We start from the raw sequence: 17,834 nt of genomic DNA, 5'->3' as shown, positions 1-17,834 counted from the left end.
ACATTCCAACGGGAATATCTGTGCTCAGTCAGGTAAATATTCATGGCTCTGCAGTCCATTACTGAGAAATCATTTAGAAATTTCCCTGCAGTGTTGCTGGCCTGACTGTGCTCACCCTGCCGCCGCTCTGCTCGCTGCCGTCCCTTATTGTCTCAGCGTTGGATGAATCACAAACAGGTTGCAGAAAATAACATCCACACTTCTTGATCACAGCATCAGCACAGAAATTTGGTGAAATGTATTTTGCCTACCTGACAGTGTGATTATATCTGATCACATCCTGTCAGTGTCACGCACAGAAACGACAAACAGCACCCAGTAATTTCATGAAAAGATCTCGGCCTTGGTGAAAACATTTCATTACAGATAATTTTTTTTCTTCCGTCTCTATGTTTTGTCTCAGAGAACATTTTATAACAAGTATTCCGGGGGGAAAAAATTGTCACACAACTTCCATTTGCTCACAAACATAAAATATCTTTGAAGGCTGATTCATTCATCTACCAGTTTCACTCCATTCATTTAGATTCATGTGATGCTCGCTGTTAAACATTCACGCTTCTCTGAATCCAGATTTCTGAATAAAAGCTTTATGTTCCTTAATCTAATCAAACCTTAACCATGGCTCTGTCAGATCATAAAATCCTCCTGCTTTAGTGATGGTGATTGCTAACAGGAGTGGAAGGCAGTGGTGCAGATGATACCATCCTGCAGGTAGATTAGAAAGCACTAAATGTGTCTTTCTATAGGAAAATTACAAACTATGTGGTTTAGTCGACTACTGGCCCAGTGCCCCCTGTTGTCCACCTACACAACTGAATGACGGTCTGTAAATTCTAAATATTTCAGCTTGGAAGAGCCTCCGGTTATGCTAGCAGCTCTGTGAGGCTGTAATGTGGCCCAGCGGTGCTTTGAGCTCAATGCTATGGCAACATGTTCAAAATTACAATGCTGGCAGGATGATCTACAGCTCAGATCAACAAGGATGTTATTAGTTTTGTGGGTGAGGAATTTGGCCCAGATGATGATGAAATTACGGAATGACCTAAAATATTATCACTTCAACACAATCCATCTAATAGATACTGAGATATTTTACTAGAAACCAAAACTGCACCAGTGTCAAAAAATAAATAAATCAAGAAATCATCAAAAGCATTAGGAAAACGCTTCTGGGGGCCAAAGGTTACTACTCTATAGAGTCACTTTGCTACTATGGCTGAATAGCTGGACAAGTATGTCTATTTTTTTGTTTCCTATTTGTATCCTATATGTAGTGTTGTCAAATTAGTTTTTTTTCCCTTTTTTTTTTTTTTTTTTGCCAACAAGGAAGTTTGCAAGCTTCATCATTATCTCAATAGATTCCATTCAATTAAAAGTAAATGGATTGTTTAATTGGCGTGGCAACCCTCATGGTAGTTTTTCTGAACTCCCTGTTGTCCTTAAACTGGAGGACTGAAATACGTTTTTAAATTATGTTAATTTTAGCAAGTTTTGATTTTTAATTAAACATGAAATAAATTTAAAAAATGAAATACAAATGTACATTTATTTGTATATCTCCATTTTAATTTGTTTGATTTTATTCTTAATTTTAATTTTTTTATTAGCTACTGGACTTTTTAAATTTGTTTTTTTTACTTAATGCATTACATTTTTAAAAACTTTTACATTATATTTTAATTAATTAATTTACTTAATTTTTAATCACTTCATAAAATTTGTTGTAATCATTTCTAAATTAGATTAAATTAATTGACTTGATCTTATGGTAATTTTACTGTTGCTTTGTCAGCATCAGTTACATCTTTGCGTGATGGATGGGGAGTTTGCATCAGAGCAGACTGAACAGGATAAACTTCAGCTGTCCCGTGTGTCCCATGGAGAGCTGGGATAATGGTTGTCTCAACAGCAGCCGTCATGGCAACAGACATGCAGCATGACTAAAACATTAGGTGTCGGTGAAAGACGTAGAGGGGGTAAGTGATATCCTAGAGGGTAAATGTTCACCTGTCTAATTATAAATACGGTCTCCACAAGCCCGACCGTCTTTTACATAACAGCACACACACGCGATCCACACTAAACCTCATTCAGTAACGCTCAGATGTCATCAGCGGTGCGCCTGTGTGATCTCAGTGCTGACAGGTCTGGACATATCCTCCCTCTGCATTCCTTCAGTTGTGGGCATGCATGCACATCTCAGAGCTGTAGTTGGTTAAAAATCATTGATGTGTCACGGGTTTGAGGGTGGTGCAGAGAGACTGTCAGGTGGGATTCACTGGTGTCAGGAAACAGCAGCGACAGCAGATCTGCACTGATTGTGACTGATCCTAGTGTCAGACAGCAAAAGCCTTACCTCTTCTCTTCCTCTGTCTTTCCCCCCCTGGCTACTCAGAGGAGATCACACCATTATATATTAGCTCTTCATGTATAATGGATCAGCTTTGAAGCGCTGGATCGTTCACCAGCTTTGCTCCCAGCGTGTCTTGGGTGCATTTGCTGCACTTAGTAAAAACCTACATGGAGGTGTGGGAGAAGTTGCCAGAACTCAGGAAACTGCATTACATGCAACCACACACTCACATCTATCACAGGTGTTTGTTTGGGTTCATACCACATGAGTACAAACACCAGTGATGGTGCTTGCTGGACCTTCACTGCATGTCCCCGGCTGTCTTTCCCCACATTCCCTGCCTCTACTGCTCCGATCAGAATGCCCAAACTAATTTCTTGACAAAAAGCTCTTTATTTAAGAGCAAAGAAAAGTCTTTCCTTTATCTGGCTGTTAACAGTGTAAACATACAGAAACAAGGAGACAAAGAGTGGATGGACTTACAACATATGTCCACCAGGCCATCAAAACGCCGTGTGAATGTTACTTCAGTGTATTTTATTAAGCATTGTTAGGAAATTCTGTTTTCTTGACAAATTGTGAGTTAACACCTTAAAGCATAAATTTGATTAGCAGCTAAGAATAGATTAGCAGCTAACAATCTGAGCCTGCAACTACATCCGTCATTGAAATGTCCACCAACTCATTACAATGCAGTGTTCTACTGGCAAACTGTGAGTCTTGGCAATCATGTGGATGTTACTCTGACACATACCACCCACCTAAATCTTGTTGCAGGCCAATCACGCTAGAAAAACGTGTCAAGTAACACTTCAAAACTGCTAAGAATCAGCTTGAGGAAGATGGCAAAGAGCTCAAGGCATTGACCTGACCTTTAAACTGCCCAGATCTGATCGAGCATCCCGGGATGCAAAGGAACAAGACCCCACAACCCAACATCGCAGTGCTAAACATCACAGGACAGCCCTGGAGGTCCCATGTCCTAACCCTGACATGAACATGTTGGAGCTGTTTTAGCAGCAAGAGAGGCTTACACAATGCTACGTTGTATTGGTTCAGCTAACCATTGAAGGCGATTCAGTACTGACGTGTGTATGTTTGCTAAGTTTGGCTGGGGAAACAATGAAGAAGAACATTTTTCTACATCACCAATGTTGATGCAGTCTGAATGGTGTTAGAGTTTATATTAGTGTTTTAAACATCATTTAGCATTTCAACCCCACACTGCTGTTAATTCAGAGTCAGAAAACAAAAGGCCTTTTCATCCAGGTGGGTATTTCAAAGTCTTCTGAGTCACTGTCAAGCTCTTAACTGTATTGCGTGCTAAGAAAAAAAGAAGTCATTTTTCTTTCGTAGGTTCAGTTGTGTAGATAACAGTTGACCTTCTACTGTAGCATCAGCAGCTACTCAAGAGAAACCATTTCCTGCAGTAATGTAGTTATTGTGTTACAACTGGAAGTGAACAACTAACAACGTCTGAGAGCAGCTGGTTAAGTGCCCATGTGGCTGCTACAAAGGAAGTGATGTTACAAAGTAAGCCAGTTTTAAAGATTCACATTGCCTGAGGAACACTGATACAGGGCTTACTCATACTGTAGACAAAAACAAATAAACACTACATTTAGTAATTTATTGGCAATTACAGCTATAACTAAAGTTAAATGAAACATGTTCATTTCAATGTTCCATCCATTCCTCTTTCCTTTTCCAGTTGTGTCTAAAGTATTCTCCTCTCTTTTCACACATTTGTCTTTTCAATGAATCTCATCCGGCATCATTTGTCTCCAAGTGTCGAGAAAATACTAGTCAGTCCAAACATAAACAGTCCCACTGTGAAACAATTGCAGGGTCAAATGAAAGTTAAGGGCAAGGACTCTGGCAGAAAGGATGAGCGGACTGCACGTACACAAAGACACGCACACATGCACACAACGTACCGAGTAGGACGAGCAGGGGCAGGAGAGGTTCAATTTTACGCTCCAAGAAAGAGAGTGAGAAAATATAGGGAGATTAGGACTGGGGTAATTTGATCGCGAGCCTCGCAGGAGGAGTGGGAGAGTGTAGTGGAGGATACAAAGATGTGGTTAACTTAGAGTGTGAAGAGATAAAGAAATAAAGACACAAAGCAGGAACAACAAAAGAAGTGCATTTAACTCGATCCTGCAGGTGTGCAAAAAAAAAAAAGGAGGGACTATTATCAGTGATGGTGAACATTATGAGATGAGAACTACAGATGCCTGCCAGAAACACAGTAAGGAAGTAGTGAGGGATGACATAAGTGAGTAATGGATGTGGTGGCCTGATCAATGGCTCTCAGTTTCATTGACAGTCAGAAACTCAGAGGAGCATGAAGAATAGATTCATCCAATGACAGACTTCAGTGAACACAGCTGTGACTTTGCAGGCATGTGCATGAAGATCAGTAAGGGCTGCACTGCAAAAAAAAAAAAGAAACTACAACTCTAATAAGTGAGATCACCTTTCACATTACGTGCCATTAACTACTGAGACTTAACAAGTCACAGTAACATATTTTTAATGAGTATCCGCACCACAGGGATCAGAAAGACCTTTCTTGAGCTCTCTTATCACCACTTGCAACTTCTAGATTTACTTTTCCATCTGTACGCTGCTCCTCCTTTTCTATTGTCTATTTCACAGTTATAAATAGCATCCATTAATATCACATGTAGAAATAACGCATCTTTGTTAGAGATGTTTAATTCATCACTTTTCTGTCTGTAAACACACCACATACTAAATCACCTATGACTACTATGAAGGAGTTTTCACCTGATTTTCACTACTCAAAGGTGTACAGGAGAGTGATTTGGGGAAAAAAAAAGCCACTGATGAAAGAAGTTCACCTTAAATCTCAGAACTCACCAGATGGCATATGGGAGACTCTGAAGTCAACTGGAAGAAGGTTTCTTGGTCTTGTGGCAGAAAAATTCTGCCTTTTAGCCATTACACTTGATGCTATATCAAAACACACCATTCCTACTGTGCAGCATCATGATGTGGGGATGTTTCTACACAGGCAGCAGGCCCTGGAAGGCCTGTAAAGGCAGAGGGTGAAATGAATGCAGCAACACAAATAGCAATCCTCGAAGACAAATTAATGTACTCTGCAAGAGAACAGTGACTTGGGAGATGATTTGTTTTCTAGCCAAACAATTATAACCTTGCCAGCAAGTTGATTTCTCGCAATATTTGTGAGTTCACAAATCTCTCAAGAAACCATCTTGCTCCGCTCCCGCATTCACTGTCCGTACAGAGCCAAGTTGGCACGGGCCAATCACGTAGCAGTATTCGTGTGTGGGGCGGGATATCCGGGTGTGAAGACGAGACCAAGCGCCAGTAGATCAAAACAAACATGGCAACGGAGGACAACGATCGTGTAGATGCTGCTATTAAGTCAGTTTTAGCTGAATCTCCTATTGGCTAAAAACAAACCTGTCAGAGGCGGGACGTACTGTTGCATTGTCCAATCCGTGCCTCTTTCCTCCGAATGGATTTACATGGAGCTGTCCCAGATTAATATTGTGGAGTACTATCAAGTACTACACAATTATTAATCTGGCTATTGCCAGGTTAAAACAATTACCTAAATATTACAGCCAAAGCTACACAGAAATGGTTTAAAGACAATGAGGTTCACTGTCCATTCATATCCCACTCAGAAATAACCCATTATGTGAAATGTAATTCATCATTTTTCTGTTCAAAGCACACTACATACTAAATTATGCTTTAATAAGCATGTAATGTAGGTCTGGAAAAGCCCTATGTCAAGTTTAAGTAGTGCTACAGTTTGCAATATGGACTTTGCTCAAGTGCAAAAACTGTGTATTATAAAAATTGGTGTATATAATCCTTACTGAATTACATTTGTGTAGCATCAGGACACAGTATACATGAGCATATATTAGTATGATAATATTGTAATAATCCTTTCATCAAATGTATGTGTCTGCACATGTGATCTCTCTTGTGCAGCGCAATTTATCGACCACAAAAACAATTCTTCTGTTTTACTCACAGAGCAAAAGGATGGAACTCCAGTTCAACTACACTGCATTTATGAAACACAGTGAATGCTCAGCAATTTCTAACATCTGTAAGGCCTTACGTCCCGCCGTCCTTCAGCCTTTTCATTAAACGGTCACAGGGGCCTCTGACGTCGATGACATCAGCATCAGACAGGGGAGACTAATTAATGTGATTTTCACAGACATAAAACATCTCTGTTTAACCAGGCACCAGCAATCTGCTCCTAATGTGCTCTGAATGTGTGTGTGTGTGTGTGTGTGTGTGTGTGTGTGTGTGTGTGTGTGTGTGTGTGTGTGTGTGTGTGTGTGTGTGTGTGTGTCTGTGTCTGCATGCATGTGTGTGTGTTAAAGCAGAATACGTCAGAAACCAGGCTGGGTCAGTGTTGATTAAATAAACAACTGTGTTTATGGAGCAGGCCTTCTTTCAGCACACATGCATAAAACATACACACACACACACACAGACACGATACGCACTCGCTGAACTGTCAAACCTTTTTTTTTAATCACTAATGAAAAGAAAAAAATCACAAATAATGGGGCTTCTTAAGATGCGTAAATGATAAATGGGCAGCATACAAAAGCTTAAAAAAAAATCTAACTATCACGATATCAGCTGGGACGACATTTAAAGAACCCCACTCAGCACCTTTGATGCTGTAAGAAAATCAAGAATTGAAACTTTAAATGAGCCTTATGCATGTATATCTTCACATTTACTTTACATGCAGCTGTGTGTGTGTGTATATGAGAGGGGAACTAACGTGAGGCTCCGTGCATAATCACTCACCCTCTACATAAACCTACCTTAATAAATAAGTAACAGGGAGACCAAATGCAGAAGTCTACAAAAGAAAATAGACATGAAATATGCAAGGCTGGCTTTTACATAAAACCTCCTTCTGTTTTGGAGTGTGATAACAATGGCCTGAAACTGCAAAGATTCCACAACAACCATAAACCATCCTTTCAGTTTTACTCCTCACCAGTGCTTTTAATGTATTCTCTTTTCCTCCTAAAAAGTATGCATGTATGTGTATTCTCGTTGCTTTACTTTAAATTTAACATGAAGTGTTTTCAACCCATCACTTATCACTTTTGTATTCAATGTTTTCTGGTTACAAAGAGGAGTTCAGGAAGGAAAGGCTGGAGAGACTAATACGAATGCTTGAGTAAAGATGGTGTGAGCTCGCCGCCGTCTTCTCAGACTTCCATTCATTACATCGCTGTCACAAGCTTTTGTCTTTCTTGTGTGTTGCCGTAGATTAAAAAAAGAAAACAGTGAGAGTGAAAACTGTTCAGCTGAGAGCTGAAATGTCAGTGCATGTTTACATCATCTTTCCTGTGTAGCTTAGGATGCCAAACATGAATGAAACCAGCGGCCAAATGCAGTTTCTGTGGATGATCTGCTAGAAAGTGCAGCTCATGAAGCAGTGGACTTCAGCCAGACACAAACTGGAGCACTCAGAACACCTTAAAGCCTCTGTAGCAGTTCCTATTCGCTTCTCTTACCATCAGTGTCTTCCTGTGAAGCAAATTAAGTTTTGACTACACTTTCCAGTTCAACATTGGCAGCCCTAATACTCTATATGCGTTTCCTGCTGAGATAAGTATTATTATTACATTTAATAAAGGGTTTTCTTTTAGTCCGTGTGACTACTGAAGCTCTGTAATTCACTGTTTAGAGCATACAACCACACATGTTCAAAATGTTATCAATATTTTGAAATAAAAACCTGCAGCTATGAAAGTGCTTGGCTCAGGTATCCAGAGAGTTTCAGCAAAGTCCAGCATTTCTCACTAAAACCTGCAAAGCCAACTTTTGACTTCCGTTTCGCATTGTGTGTTTTCATCCACATTTGCTAACAAGCACATTCCTGCTTCCCTTCCTTCAATTTGTGGAGAACGGCCACCTTAGTGTACAAATTACTGCCACTAGCTGTCAAACAGTGGAATGACACGAAACCAAATGGCAGAGCGTAAACTGCACCACTCTGTGCTGAAATAGGCTCAATATTGTCTGCATAGTAGTGACCAAAAGCTCCACAGGGCACCAGAGTAAATGGGGGCTACAAGTCACACAAATTGTAAAATGGAGATCATGTAAGGGCAGCGAATGTCTCAAGTGATTGTTGCATAAAGACCCTTTTAAAACAAAAGCACACTCCAAGTAAATCCATGAAAAGGAAAAGCATAATTAAGGGGATGAATAAGAAATGGATGGAATCTGACAAATGTATAAATCTGCTCAGAGGAGGATGTCCTCAGAAACAGACTGACTCTGCAAGAAAGAGACTAGCGAAGGAGGACAAGATGCCCATGACTCCTCTGAAGGAGTGGCTGAGATGGGAGAGACTGCGCATATAACAACCATTGCCTGTCCGTCACCTGTTACAGCTGTGTTGGACAACGGCAAAGAGAAAGTCTAAGTTTCCGGCCATCAGACACCAAAACACTGCATATCATGCATCATGATGTGGGGATGCTTCTCAGCAGCATGCCTTGGAAGGCTTGTAAAGGTAGAGGGTAAAACAAATGAGACAAAAGGAACTGCTGGAGCGCAACCTGAAGCAGTCTGCAAGAGAACTGCGACTTGAATGAAGATTTGTTTTCCAGCAAGACAACGTCCAGAAGCACACAGCCAAAGCTACAAAGAAATGGTTACAGGCAACAGGGTGAATGATCTGGAGTGGCCGAGTCAGAGCCTAGACCTCAGTCCAATTGAGAATTAAAGGCTGGATTTGAAAAAGGCTGTTCATTCCAAATCCCTCTGTAAACTGACAGAGATTGAGTAGTTTGGGAGAGAAAAATGGGGTAAAATTGCAGCATCTAGATGTACAAGGCTGACAGATCTATTCGCACAGGCTCAATGCTGTAACTGTGGCCAAAGATGCATCCACCTGAGCAGTGGTGAATACTTATTTGCATATTTTACAATTTATATTTTAATTCACTGACATTACTGATTTAAACAAATTCTTGTCTAAACATCCCGTTTAATTTATTTGACCATGATTCCTTGTGGAAAAGGAGCAAAACGAGAAAACTTCCAGTTGAGATGAATACTTTTTATATTAAGTTTTATATTAACTGACACGCAACAGCAATGCCCACGCGCTGTTCCTGCTGTTCGGACGTAGTAGTCAAGGTCCTATGTAAATGTTTCCTGTAAGCTATGAATTTGCAATTCCAGGCAGCAAATTATGATTAATTGCAGAGTTGATATCCATAGTTACCGGGTGAAAAGACGCAAGCAAACCCCAAAGAAGTCACTGTGTGTCAACCATAACTGTATATTGGGCAACAGAATTGATCGTTTTGTGATCTAGTCGATATAAGAAGAGACAGGATGGATCAGAATGTTATACTAAATCATTCACAAGCATGTGTAGGTGGAATAAATGTAAACAAAATGATTCCCAATGTCATGTTTGTGCAGGGATTTTTTTAATTATTTGCAAAACTAATGTAACCTTTCAACTTATTTTCAATAAAGTGAACTCATGTGAGTCTTTGGCCAATCACAGGTCTTTTGAACTAGATCATGTTAGACAGTATAAAGAGCAACCGATGCCACAGTGAGGGCTGGATGTGGCGGCAAAATGGGTTTGATGAGGGCTTTCACTTGGGACCGTGGGGTTTGAGTAATAAGAGAAGCCACACATTACTTTTAGCTTGACTACATTTGTGCAATTGAAGTGCTCATTCCCTGTACATTTACTGTTCTTAGTTATATTATTGCCTTTTTCAAATTTCTGTCTACTGAAGCTTTGAAGCCGCACGCTGAAAAGGAGTCTCAGCAACTTTAACAGAGAAGGATGCATCTTCTAGCATGAAAAAAAAGGCTCCAGTGTATTAATGGACTTGCAGTCATGGATCAAAAAGGGCCCCGATCGGCTCCATTTACAGTCATGCTGAATGAGACTTTACCCACTCTTCCTTCATGACAACCCTCAGTCTTTGTCTTTTTTATTGATTGAAAAAGTTAAGCCCCTGAAACCTGTCAGGTGGAAGAAGGTAATGGAAAAAAGACATTAGCTTACTTCTATCATGGAAGTAGACCGACGTCTGTGAATCAATATCTGTCCTTTGTAAATGTTCCCTGCATGTGCGCAGGCCCATCTTGACCAGCCAAATCAAATCTCTGGCCATCCTACCATTACAAAAGAGTGGTCTGATGTCTGCGGGAAACCACTGAGCCCTCAGGCAGGACAACTTAAGTTATTACTTTGTTTGAGAGTGAATGAAAACACAGAAAGGGGCAAAAGGACACAGAGAGAAAGAAAAGACTCCATTCTGAAGAAGTTGGGTGCAGACACAAGCACAAACGTGAGGTGTTTTTGTTGCCAAAGAGCCAAATTCAAACTCAGAATGGATGGAAGGAATAATTTAGCAATTCCTTGTCACATCAGCATTCACTTTTAAAACAGAGGACCACTTTTAAATGGCCTTTGATGGGAGTCCAGCTTCTCTGATGGCACAAACTGTCAGTTCATCCGATTATAATAAATGTCAGTTTTCTGTTGATACCATCTGCAGCTTTATGAACGCAAAACAATCATAGAAATATACGTTTTTTGGCGTAATAATAAAATAAAATATGGTCATTTGGTTAAAACATTACAACAATCACTGTTTTCTCCACATGATCTAAACTGCAAACAATCTAACCACCACCTGTCCACCATTACCCCCCTACAGGGACTTAACATTGATTTATGACTAATTGTTGATAACTACAGGTGCACTCTCAGTCCCTAAAGGCATACGGACTCTGTTTGCAGGTGCATTAGACAATAATAACTCCTCTCTGCAGATGACAGCAAGAAAAGCTCACAGACATTGTCAAAGATCTGCTGATTTTACTCATAGTTGCGTGATCACAAGACATCAATTTCATTTTGGGTTCAAGAAATTAAATCTTAGGAGTCGAGACGGCAAAATATTTGCTCCAATTTCTGATGAAAACAAACCACAAAGTAATCACTCAACAGCCACATTGCAAGAAAGCAGAACAAAATATTTATACTCAGCATCCCCAGCAGTCTTATCGCTCTCTGCTGGAACCTTATCAGCTCACTGGAAGCCACAAAACCGGACTGCATTTCACAGCTTTGTGGGAAAGCAAAAGCCAAATGGGGGAAGAAAGCCAGAGATATTTATCACACATCAAATTCTGCAGAATTATATTCAACTTATCAACTAATTCTCACACAGCAGGAATTCATCTTCTGTGGTCTGCCTTATCATCCAGTGTGACACGAGCTACAACAGCTGGGCTATGACTATTTGGAGGGTATCTGCATTGGACATCAGCCACTGTGGTATGGAGGCATACAGATGGTTAATAAAGGTCATTTGTGAGATTGGTTTGCTTCCGATAATACAGTTAACGATGTAATTCATTGCGAAGTGAGGATGAGAAACATTGAACGCACGTTTTCTGCATTAAAGTGCAAATACACACACACAGAGAGAATTCGAGAAGAAGAAGAAAGAAGTCATAAAACACAGAAGCATAAAGTGACTTTTCAAGCTTTTCGGATTATGTGACTTTCGTGTCTTTGATGGAAACATAAAACACCTCACAAAGTTCCGCCTGCGCTCTGTTCTTGGAATAACGCAGCTTCAGAGACAGCAGAGAGGAAAAGAGAATCAGCCCAGCATTAGTTAACAAAGTCATGTCAGATAGCTAACATCCACAAAGAGCACAGACGGAGGAGTCAGATATAGAAAGGAAACATGAAACAAACTAATTCTTTACCTACACGTCTAGACCTCCTCTTGCGCCCTTGGCACCCCCACACTGCCCGCCGCTCATCTCCCGGCTCGACCCATCACAGCAGGTACAGTCCATAGAGCAGAACCGGGACGCATCACCCCAGTAGAAAGAAAGAAAGAAAGAAAGAAAGAAAGAAAGAAAGAAAGAAAGAAAGAAAACGGGTACTGTGACTTCTTAGATGCTTCTTTTCTAATCAGGCAGTAGTTCAGGCTCACTTCTGAGTTTCATCTCTCCGTTTCTCTGAAAATGTCTCCAAGTCACTTTTCTGAACTGAATCTCGTTCCTGTTGCAGCGCGGACCGTCGGACTGTAAGAGGCTGAGAGCTGCGCTGTTGCTGCTCTGAAACTCCACATTTCTGCAGACAATCTCTCAGAATAAACAGACTAACTTCCAGTGATACGTTTCAAAATACAGCTCCAAGCAGTGGACGTCTGCAGATGAAGTGAAAATCAGTGCGTGCATGTGAGAGTGTTTCTCAATAAAACACCTGAATTTAGCATTTTAATATTTAAACTGTGTTTATTCCTTTAGGGGCATTCTACCTTCACGTTAACAGCAACAGAACACCAGACGTCTTGTGTATATATGCATAAAGTAATATGTTAGCTTAGGAATAGGTGCATGTAGAGGGTCATATTATTTGAAGTGCATGGAGAATTGTTAAAAAAAATTATAAGGATGCTCTCAGAAAATGTCTAAAGCAAGTCAGTAAAAGGCCTAAATCTCACAATGAGACTATATTCAAGCACATCCATTTGGGAGGAAAGAAGAAAAACAAAACTGAAGTCTAACAATTTTCTAGATTGAGCGCAAACCAAGAGCAGAATAAGTATTTGCTTAATCCAAACACAGGAATGTAAAAACCCTGCAACATTCACAAATTTGAGTTGGTGCTCTCTGTTGCATCTTTTTATTCCAAAAGTGTTCCGTTTCCTTCTCTTCTCTGTAAATGTCACAGAATGATGAAATTCGAGATGAAACTAAAGCCAGAGGTTCTGAAGGTAGGAAACCTGCACTGAAAAACTGTTATCTAATAAAGAAAAACGGAATATTAAACATAATAGTTCAATCGAAACATCTGAACAGAATCAAAAGAATCTAGATTTTAACTGTCATTATTGTATCAGGTCTAAGCTTTATTGTGAAATGTTGTTCTCTCAACTTCCAGTGAGATTGTTCCTAAATTCTGGTAGCTTTACAGGAGTCTACTCCTCAATGTGAATGAACGTTTTTCCTCGCTGACTGAGTGGGCAGTGGTGGCCTCCTCACACTCCAAAGGATTTTTATATCAAGAGATGACGATTTAGGTTTACATATGGAACACTTATTTCTGCATTTTAAAATAAATAAAACTGTTTACTAGATCGTGAACAATGACGCTGTAGTGGCTACAGGGTGAAAATATGAGGTAGAGGTGAACAGGGGGTGTCATTTATGGCTTTCCCTCAGGGAGGTGTGGGCAGAAAAGCAGCCAGTGTCATGAGCAACATAATCTAGCCCAGTGTTAACACTGTTTAAGAGATCTGCGCACCAGAATGTTGTCTGGACATCCGTGACAATAGCACAGCTGCAGTGTACAGCTGTTTGCAGTATGGAAGTCCAGGCCTGCCGCTGTAAATCCCTGATCATACTCCAGGATGCAGCCACTTCTTTACATAGACTACTGCAGTCAGAGCTACACGTACGCCAACACGTTCCACACACGCACAGTAGAAAACAAGACAATTACCTCAAAGCAAGAAGATGAAAGACCAATGACTGTAGATGCATAAAAAGCACAAATCAGTTCACTTTTCTGGCATGTGTTGTTATTTTACTGGCTATATGCAAACGGTCCATGCATACCCTCACGTTTGGGGCTGTACGCAGACAACCACACACATAGCCTTCGACTTAGGCCATGGATGTATTAAGGGAAGGGGATATGTGCAACCAGCATTGCAGCTATTTTTTTCCAAATGATCACTCACAACCTGCAAATCCCTGCAGCACAAACAGCATTCCAACTGCATCAAAAGTCTGTCATCTTCATCTATAAATCTGCAAAATACTCAGAAAGTTGGAGGATTTAAGAAAAAAAAACACAAGGAGTTCCATGTTGCAAAATGAAGTAGAAACCTTGAGGTCAGCAATCAAATTTGAAGGACATTATTAGCAATGATCCTGTTGGAACAAAAGGTCAGATTTCAAATCGCTCAGATTGATTTAACGGATTCGTCAGAGGCTTGTTTAAGTCAATCAATTTTTAGATATTTTTCACCTGTTATAAATATGATTGTGCCTCAGAATATTACTAAGAAGCTTTATGATTGTGAGAAACATGGCCTAAGATGTAAATGAAAGTACCACAGATCAAAGGAGGGAAGAGATTCCTCAGCATCAAATTATAGCTGGAAGGTCTATCAATAACAATGAAAGTAATGTAGTGTCCCTCTTAGAAGCTAAAGGTTTCTAAACGGGACACTCATGTCAGTCGAAAACACCGTTTTAGAAGCTGGATCAGTTCAGTCCTAAGCACAATCAGAGAGTGAGCACACATTCAGAAGATCAATATCAAGCTTTGTTCACTGAGTGATAGAAACAACTTCATCCCAGATAAAGAATTTACGAAATATAGAAGACAAGAGTCTAATCAGCAAAAGCCCTGTCAAAAGGTCAGTGATCTGAACAGTGTCTGGCCTGTGCTAACTAAGACAAATTACATTTCACACAACGTGACCGGAACAAAGTCCTATTTGCTGATGAATGCAAGTTTGAACTTTATAGTAACAGAAGGGTATATGTAAGGAAAAAACTGGAGTGAGAATGATAGCTTTGCATTTAAAACCCAGGAGAAGGAGACATCAGCTCACTGCTCCAAGTCACCAGGATCTACTGTGAAGATATTCTGATGTTATTTACTTGAGAAGTGAAACCAGTTTGGGGCTATGAGTTCCTCCAGCAGATTCCAGCTACAACATCTGAGGTCTCTGTCCAGAAGAGTCCAGTTAGGCCACAACACCAGCTAATATTTGCTGAAAGCGCTGATAATGTTTTAAAGAAAAAGTTTTAATTTAATGTTCAAGGAATGTTTTAAGAATGATTACAACTGCAAATAATGCTCCTATAAGATTAAATGATAACTGAGATGTAATGTTTAAGCTACAACATTCAGAGGATGTTTTAAGGATTGCCAGGGAAGCAGATTATGCTACATGATGACACGCATTCTCATTGCAACATTCATAAAATGTTTTGAGGATGTTGTTGAGACCTGAGATGACAGAACAGTTCTTATAAAAAGTTTCTGCATTGCAATGCGTCACCATCTTGCCTGTAACATTCTGAGAGCGAAGAACGTTTTATAAAACATCTGGGCAATGCTACATGACAACAAATGAAAAATGTTCTCAATGTTGCATTCGGCAAATGTTTTAAGGATGTTTGGGCACAATGTTGTAATTTTTTTAAAAGGAACACTCTCGGAACAAGAAGAAACCTTCTTAGTGGTAAGCTGCAGCATCATGTTCAAACAATGTTATCAAAAACATTTTAATAATGCTACTTATATCCTACCTTATCCTATCTTACAATAATATCAAATCTGAAAATGTTTTCATAGTGTTCGGTCATATTGCTGTAAGAATGTACACACCAAACATTATCAGAACGCAATCCTACTTCAAGAACATCAGGAAAAAATCTTCCCACTGCAAACGTCACTAGAACAGTGAACCCCAACATTCTGTGAATGTTTTAAGAATGCAAAATTTCCAACTTTGGCAGCAAAAGTACCGCACACAGCCGCCCAGCTCCCAGGCCTCTGTAAAGCTTTGTTTGCCTTTTGTGTGCGCACAGTGCACGAAAAAATAAAAACGTATATTTCAATTTGAATATGTTTTTAGCTTATGTATGATTTTTTTTTTAAACGGTATTTTCATTTGAATAAATTTGTCATTGTTGGCTCTGCTTGGGTTTGTGGGCAGCTTGGACACATGTGCCAAGTATAATTGTTTGATTTGTTCATTTGTATTTATTTTACCTGACGACTGTTCTAGACATGTAGCAGTTTTTTGTGTGCAGACCACAAAACAAGACACCAAGCATGAGACCCAACGGAACTGTGCTTGTCACGCACAAATAAAGCTAATTAGGATTTTCTAGTTAGGTGTTCCAGTGTGTCATGTGCTAATGTCCATGCTGCTGCTGGATGTTAATGATAATGATATCAGTTCTGCTTTTCCTGTTCTGACAAGTCAGAAGTCTGGGAAGTAGCTCTATTATGGAAGTTGGTGAAAGAGAAAGGTAAAATATGAAATGATAAAACATCAGTTTTATGGCATAGCTTTTCAACAAGCGATTTCCAAAAAAAGTTTTCTCATGCAGTGCCTCAGTATCAGGTTATGTAATGCACTCGTTGGCTTATGAGAGCACTGAAGCATGAAATCAAGGAGAGGACCGTGGAAGTAAACGCACATGCTGATGAAGCAACGACACTCATGAGGGAAACAATGCTCGTTATCTTTTCTCTGACTACAATCTCATGACTCTGGGCTCTGTGAATCAGCTTTATGCCTCAGAATAATAGGGCGCTCAGCCAATAGGACGGAAAGAAAGCGAGGTTAAAGGGTACAGAAGCTCAGGGTACAAAGGTGAAAATTAAATCACATTTCTGTGTGATGAAGAAAAATGTGTGCAGTTTAGTTTTTCACATTTTTGTTCCAGATGATTTAAAAAAAAAAAAAACATTTAAAGTGGATTTTAGTAATGGCAGCCATAGATTTACAACAAACATACAGAAGCACAGTCTCCTGATATTTGTTTATTGTTGATAATTAGCATCAGTGCTAACCTTGTGTAGCATATTAGGGAGCAGAACATTTCAGAGAAACGCACAAAGATCCAAAGACCCTTCCCCGAAGCTGTAAATTTGATAAGACTCCATTTCAGAAGAGAAAATTCCAAAATTCACCAGCAAATGGAACATCTCCCGATCTGATGCTTAGTACTAAAGGACCACTCATGGATCTCTTGGAGACAACAGGATGCCTCCTACCTCCACTAGAATCTGATAAGGGTCAAAGTGTCAACTGTGAGGAAAACCACTCCTCTGGAGGACTGACATTCTGACCTTCTGATCTTCCAACCGAGCTCACAGCACTTGCTATGCAGGAATGGATTGAACAGTTTAAATCAGAACATTAAAGAAATGCATCATCTTCGGAGCGATGATCTGGACTCAGTCTCTGATAGCAGGTCGATCAGGACCAGTATGGAAGAACAACACATGGAATCTGAAGTGTTTATGGGAGATGCACACACGATACACTAAATTCATCACCTTTTCTACCAACTGCTTTCAGTGATGATCACAGTTCACTAGTTTATCTGCATTTATTTATTCATTCATTTATCCACCGTCTGTTGTTGTCATGTCATTGTTGTTTATCGTTTGTTCTACGAATCAGTTAATAAATGTTTGCATGTAATTATCATTGGTTCTACCGTGTATTTCTCTGTTTTGGGAAATGGAAATTAGAGTTTATGACTTTCATAATGAGATTGATCAACTTCATTTTAATCAAAGTCTTCTTTAGACTTAGTCTAAATTGATCATTTCTTTAGACAAGCTGAGGATGGTGCATCTAAATTAACAAGTGCAATT

General features: G+C 39.8%; 1 protein-coding gene across 3 annotated transcripts in view; it reads right to left on the bottom strand.

Moving 5' to 3' along the window:
* gcgrb (glucagon receptor b) overlaps positions 1-12,597 on the bottom strand; it is a 53,790-nt gene extending 41,193 nt beyond the window's left edge. For 2 of the 3 annotated variants that reach the window (XM_022208588.2, XM_022208605.2), the window contains exon 1: positions 12,173-12,597. The gene's annotated coding sequence lies outside the window, so the exon portion shown is untranslated. The remainder of the gene's footprint in view (positions 1-12,172) is intronic. The other variant, XM_022208595.2, reaches the window with a different exon arrangement.
* Between the last annotated feature and the right edge of the window lie 5,237 nt (positions 12,598-17,834).

The sequence above is a fragment of the Acanthochromis polyacanthus genome, chromosome 3, assembly GCF_021347895.1.
Source record: "Acanthochromis polyacanthus isolate Apoly-LR-REF ecotype Palm Island chromosome 3, KAUST_Apoly_ChrSc, whole genome shotgun sequence".
NCBI lineage: Eukaryota > Metazoa > Chordata > Actinopteri > Pomacentridae > Acanthochromis > Acanthochromis polyacanthus.
This window is presented reverse-complemented; position numbering and strand designations above follow the sequence as displayed.